The sequence below is a fragment of the Oreochromis aureus genome, linkage group 3 (assembly GCF_013358895.1).
Source record: "Oreochromis aureus strain Israel breed Guangdong linkage group 3, ZZ_aureus, whole genome shotgun sequence".
Classification (NCBI taxonomy): domain Eukaryota; kingdom Metazoa; phylum Chordata; class Actinopteri; order Cichliformes; family Cichlidae; genus Oreochromis; species Oreochromis aureus.
In genome coordinates this window covers 129,045,922-129,052,821 of record NC_052944.1, presented here as the reverse complement: position 1 = coordinate 129,052,821, position 6,900 = coordinate 129,045,922, and the positions used below count along the sequence as shown (strand labels likewise).

Below are 6,900 nucleotides of genomic sequence, written 5' to 3'. Positions count from 1 at the left end.
TTGAAAGCCTTTCCAGGTGAGTTTGATCCAGGAGGGTCTGAAGCCAGAGCCAGACAGAGACTGTGCAGAGACTGTAGAAGGACAGAGCAGCAGCAGAGCAGTCCAGATACACTGATGATCCTCTGTCAGATCCAGAGGGACACACAGGGATGATGCTGGACTCTACATTGTGTCTGACAGTGGAGCTGTTCTCAGAGCAGTTCACTCTGCAGCACTGACAGTCATCTGCACTTCATTCCTCTGTCAGTCACTGCTGGATGAAGCTCTCCACTCCACCTCCCAGTAACATGGCCCAGTCAGAGCGTCTCTACACACAAGCTGCTGCTGCTTCAACCTCTCTGGATCATCAGGACACAGCTGCTCCTCTCTCAGCACACACACCGTCCTGTTTACCATCATCAGCTCCACCTGCAGAGAGAAGAAGGAAGAGCAGAGGAGATAAACGAGTGTTTCCAGAGACTCTTCATCAGCTGTCAGTCAGTGATGCAGCACATCCAGTATAAAGAGCAGCAGGGACTTCAGTGCTGGGACTGTACTAGGACTCATTGTTGCTTCACCTTTTCTAATCTTTACTTTGGATTTTTATTCAAACCTTTCCATGAACTTTCAAAGTTCATGAAAGGTTCACTCTAGTTTTAGTTTGTACTTTCATTCATTAGAAAAACCTTGGTCTGTCCACTCTGAGCTCTTTAGGAATCCCAACAACAACCCCAACAATCCAGATGGACGGTTCCAGCTGTTAACTGGAGAATACCATCCAAACATCTGCTCTCACTAAAGTCTTCCTTACTGTGTTCTTTCCTGTTTTAAATTTGGAAATGAATGGAGTCATTGGTCTGTGTGCTGCTTTGTTCAGAGAGCTGATTGGCTGTTGACAGTGCCTGATCAGAGCATGTGAGCCGTTGCTATGGTGACCATTAAGGTCACAAAAAGGTAGAAACAGGAAGTGTTTGTGTCCAGTCCGGAAACTGGTCACCATTCTCCTCTCACAACTTCACCGAGAAGCTGCAGTTTTACAGGAAACACTGGAACTTTGTTTCTTACTGACTGTGTTTAGTACAATACAATAGAACTGGAGCTTCGTCATCTTGTCTCTCTATATACTGTACTGTATATAACATTGTTGACATTAAAGTTTACTTTGACTTTGACTTTGATACTGCTGACAGCACCACCCACTCCCTCCAACACTCTACTGACCACAGAGTCTCCAATCTGTAGTCTGGACTCTCCTTAAGATCAAACAGCTGCTTCACGTCTGGATGCTGCAGGTTGTTTGCCCAAATGACCAGCTCTCTCAGATGGGAGGGGTTGGACTTCAGCGCTGCTGCCAGATAATCACAGCTGATCCTTGACAAACCACAGCTCATCAATCTGTATAAAGATAAAATCAGGTGTAAAAGTAAAGCAGAGGATGAGCTGAATAAAGGACACTCAAGGCTGGCTTGGAAAGGAATGAAGTCCATGGTGGGGATGCAGAACAAGGAGCAAAGATGAATGTGATGCTGAATCAGCAGAAGACTTGGACTCATTGGATTCCAGCTTTGATATCATTGATTTCAATGAAGAGCTTTGTGATTGTAGGAAAGGGCTGGTGGGCTCTGAGAGTCACACTGATGAGGTGTTTGTGTGTAAATCTCTTAGTGGGACCAAGAGAGAAAAAGCCCTGGTCCTGATGCTGTGGGAGGAAATGATTGAAGTGTGCTGAGAGGAACTGACTGGGAGATATTCACATATTCCAGTCCTCCTTGGAACAACAGGAAGTTTCCAGCATATGGAAACAAGGTCCTTTGACATAGTGTGGCCCCACCACGTCTTTTTAAAGTAACTAACTGTAATCTGAAGCTTCAAATGGAACTAAGACTTCCTCCACTAGGTGGCAGTGTCTGATGAGAAAGTGTTAGTGGAGCTGGCCTGGAGTCAGAAACAGGAAGATGCAGGATTTGGGCTGAAATGGGGAAAAGTGGTTGGCACTAGTGCCTTAAAGCAAGAAGGTTGTAGGTTGAAGCTTGTTGGCCTTTCTGTGGAGGTTGGATGTTCTCCCACAGTCCAATGAAATGCTGCTTAGGTTCATTGGTGCTTCTAAATTGGCTGTAGGTGTGGATGTGAGAGAGTGCTTCTCTGTCTCTCTGTGTTGGCCCTGTGATGGACTGCTCACCTGTGCAGGTGGACCACGTCTCTTGCCCTATGACAGCTAGGGCACAGGCTGCAGCCCTGTGAGCTGAAGCTGAATAAACAGTTATCAAAAATGATTCATAGATGACCTGAAATCCCCCAGTTAGCAGTTTGGTAGATAGCTATGACATGCTAATCCCATCCAGCAGCTTTATTCTAATTGTAAGCTGATCCCTGCTGAGCCAAAGCTTCGGCACTTTTTAATATACAAATTACAACCTTTAATAAGATGCTGTTGGTCAGCATCTTATTAGCCTGCTGTTAGCTTCATTACACAGAAAACTGATGGAAACTAACAGAGCTGATAAAGAATAAAGAGAAATGTAATGATTTATAGTAGGGCTTTCACAATTAACTTTTTAATGCGGATTAATCCATCATCATGATTAATCTGTTTAAAATTTTTAACACATCTGAATTGCACAATGACTCAAAATACCTGAAATGTCTCTGTCAATGCATTTTGGGCAGTTTGTCCAAGTAGAGTTACCTTCACACATGCGCAAATGAGCAGTTGATCTGGTAGTGACAGGCAGAAGAAATTTGAGTATATAAAAAAAAAAACCCAAGACGGAACAATTGTCTGGCGTAAAGTATTATGCACATTGTGCACGAAGGAATTTTGTTTTCACCGATGCACTTCCAGCTTAAATACCACATTAAGGCAAAGCATACCCTAGTCAGGGTGCTGCTAGCACTTTGACTACCACATCACCCGACTTGAGACAAACCAATCTCACGGACCGTTGAGGCCTCAGTAAGTCTACGTCATACAAATTGACTGACACAATTGCCAAGTGGGTTGCAACAAACTGCAAATCTATTAATATCGTTGAGGACACAGGGTTTAAAAAGGTTTTGCAAGTTGCCTCTCAAGATGCATCGTAAAAGGCTCCAACAACAAGAAGCACAATAATGTCAAAAATTCATGGCCTCTATGAAACTGAAAAGGAAAACAAAGCACGAGGTTTTAGCTGTAGCCAAACATGTCACCCTGACGGGTGACTACTGGACTTCTGGTAAATGGACTGGTTCTTATATAGCGCTTTTCTACTCTTCTGAGCACTCAAAGCACTTTAAGTTGTGCATTCACCCATTCACACAAGCACATTTTCTGAGTGCTTTTCTAGCTAACATTCACACATACATTCATACTCCAATGGATGCATCGGAAAACAATTTGGGGTTAATATCTTGCCCAAGGATATTTGGTATGCAGACTAGGGGAAGCCAGGAATCGAACCACCAAACTACCTGAGCTACAGCCACCCCCAAAGCTGAAGCCACACCTCACTTCTGTGAGTAACAGTAATTATCTTGGTGTTACTGCACATCTAATTACCACTGCATTGGAACTAAAGTCATTTGCATTGGGGATAATGAAGACTGGAGTGTCACTTCGCAGAGGCATGTGCTGAACATTTCTTAAAAGTGGCATGTGACTGGGAAATTGAAGGAAAAATAACAACTGTAGGGACTGATTGTGCACGAAACATGACAGCTGCAGCTAAACTTTTGCCATTTGAGCATGTGACTGTGAGTCTTGGTGACAGTGTATTTGTGAGCACATTGTCTAAGTTGTGGAAAATTGTTGGCCACTTCAAACATAGCCCAGCCAACAGAGCTGGAAACACAGCAAACAACCCTGATCCAGGATGTGCCAACACGCTGGAATTCAACACTAGAAATGGTCAAGCGTCTAAACCACAATCAAGCAGCAATTAAAGCAACCCCGGACCAACAGAGGTACAAACTTGTCATGCTGATGCCACAATAAACTACAGAACTGGAGTCTGATCTGGAACCCTGCAAATAAGCAATCTGTATACAATTTAGGCTGCCATAAAATGAATTCAATTCAATTCAATTTTATTTATATAGCGCCAAATCACAACAAAAGTCACCTCAAGGCGCTTTATATTGTACAGTAGATCGCACAATAATAAAACAAATCAATTTCTTGTTTTAATAACCATTTTGTTCTTCTTCCATCTTTCCATCTGTTTGAGTGTTTTCACCTGAGATTCTGAGTGGGGAATCCTATGTTTCCTCCTCAGTGGTACTGCCTGCCCTCTGCCACCTGCATCGTGTGATGGAAACCTCTGATGCTGACCCTGCATATGTCGCTGGGTTTAAAACAGCATTCCAAGAAGACCTAACCTCCAGTCAAGAAAACTATATCAACAATGAATGGCTCAAGATTGCAACAGATTCAGATTGTTGTTTCAAAGACTTGAAGTGCCTCCCCAAGAGTGACAGAGAGAGGGTGTGGACCACATTTGAAAGATTGCTGCATGATCAGTCCCCACCTTGACATACTTTTGAAGATGAGCCATCCAAGAACATGAGTCTTTTACAGATGGGCTCAGATTCAGAATCAGATGAGGAATTGCTGCTTGACAGAATCATGCACTTGTACAGAGCTGAGCCGATCATTAGTATGCAGGACTGTCCCTTGGAGTGGTGGTCAGCTCATTCAGGAGCTCATGACAAGCTGGCACTGCTGGCTTGCAAATATCTGGCCACTCCTGCAACCACTGTTCCGTGTGAGAGACTGTTCACAGTTGCAGGCAACATTGTAAATAAGAAGCAGTCAGCTCTCCTCTCGGACAATGTCAACAAGTTAGTCTTAGTAACTGTCTGAAAGAGGAGTAACAGGGCCATATTAATGTGGATAAATGTTGACAGAGTTACTTGTTAACATGAATGTTCAAGATGTTCAATAAATATGTTAAGTGCGTATATATTCTCTTTTTTCTTGAGTCTGTTTGCTCTGGCAAAATGAAATGAATGAATGAAATGAAAATGAATTATATTTAATGGTGATTAATCAAAATTAATCCACAGCAACCTGTGATAATCTAATTAAAAATTTTACAATTTATAAATTTAATTTTTTGACAGCACTAGTTTAAAGACTTTGAAGTGCTTCAGATGATCTGTGTCCACTTCTGTCCACTCATTCATTCATGTAAGCTTCTAATGCAGCTTTGATCTTCACAGTCTGCTTCATGAAACTCATTCTAACCCTGAATGTCAGAGTTTTCCTCCTTCTCTTTCCCATCATTCATGCTGGCAGTGGAGGAGATTTGGATGTTGGGCTGTGTTTTGGATGATGTGTGTATGTTTGTGTTGGACTGCTGTCTGTAAAGCAAACGCACATTTTGCTTTGGATTTCAGTGTCACACAGACTTTAAGGTGGAATGAAGAGTTGGAGAGTTTCACAGTAAATTATCCAGTGGAGGATTTTTCTTCTTCTTTGAAGGTTTGTAATGTGAACATTGTTCTGCTACAGTCAATGGACTAAACCAGAGAAGAAGAAAACAGACTTTACCATGAAGATCCTCAGTGTGGATCAGTATATCATCAGCCTGATGTCTGCAGTTTAGTGTCAGCACAACTTTCACATCATATTCATCTCAGCACAACTAAAACATGCTGACTGACCTCAGAGTTTCAAGTCCACATCCTGGACTCTCCAGGAAACCACACAGATGCTTCACTCCTGAATCCTGCAGGTTGGTGTTGTCACTCAGGTCCAGCTCTCTCAGATGGTAGGGATTGGACTTCAGTGCTGCTGCCAGATAATCACAGCTCATCTCTGACAAACCACAGAGCTCCAATCTGTATAAAGAATGTAAGTTTATTAGACAAAGTGTGAGCTTGAAATCATTCAGTGTTTCATAATCTGTTCAGAGCTGAAGAAGGTTCAGAATGTAGAAGTTTAGAAAATGGAAACTCCAAACAGCTGAAGCTAACAGCAAGCAGATTCACACAAACACAAGAGAAAAATCATGAAAACATGAAGACTTTCATAAGTTTTGTTTTTCATTTAAGGAACCACATGGCTTCACTTTTAAAGGTGAAGTTGGAAAGAAATGGACATATTTGAAGTCCAACAACTTTTTTTCCAGTCACATTATTACAGCAGACAAACTACAAGCTCATTTTCATTCCAACAAGTCGTCTTGTATATATTAGGAAGTTATTGAATCATTTTCCTCACAAACCAAACAAAATGATTCACAAACATGTTTTTACAAACTCAGTGTTGGACTTTAAACATCAGGGTTATTGTGCTGATCAAAGTCAGCCATATTTGGATATTTGCCACAATAATCAAACCAAGTGGTTATGGAAGAAACGCCATCATATTATTGTTCAACATGTGCCAGGGTTCCTCTGGGATCATTTGAACTTGTAGAACTGCAGCATTTTCTAATGATTAGTGTCAAAAAAAAAACAGAATATTGTCCATTCACTTCTACATCAACAAATATTTAAGAATGGTTATGATCAAACTGCTTCAGATTATTGTTGATCATCAGAAATCCTTGTTCTCAGCTCCACAATGATTTCCAGTTTCTTTACTGTAAATGCAACATATACAGCAGTTCCTGAGAAATATTAACAGCATGACAGCTGAGTCTCAGCTTCTTCTTCTCGTTCTTCATAATTAATCACACTTTGTTTTCATTGATTTCCTCATCACATTTACTTTTTAACACTATTACAGTTCACTTACAGATTCACTCAAACACATGATCATGATTCACACAGATGTGAGGGTGCACATTTGTTAACTGTTCTTTCTTTCATGGTGTTACTTTCCCCGAAGAATCTAGGCATCTTGAGTAAGGGGACCAGTAACAAATGAGTCCGGAAACAGAATGAAAAGGAAAACACACAGAGTTGTTCTGTATTAATATAGTTTTATTACAAATG

General features: G+C 41.4%; 1 long non-coding RNA gene across 1 annotated transcript; it reads right to left on the bottom strand.

The window, feature by feature from the left end:
- Positions 1-348: 348 nt before the first annotated feature.
- Positions 349-5,666, bottom strand: LOC120438085. The gene is made up of 3 exons (XR_005611653.1): positions 5,623-5,666; positions 1,201-1,374; positions 349-408 (listed from the first exon to the last, which is right to left on the bottom strand). It is a non-coding gene; the product is annotated as an uncharacterized LOC120438085 (long non-coding RNA).
- Positions 5,667-6,900: the final 1,234 nt, after the last annotated feature.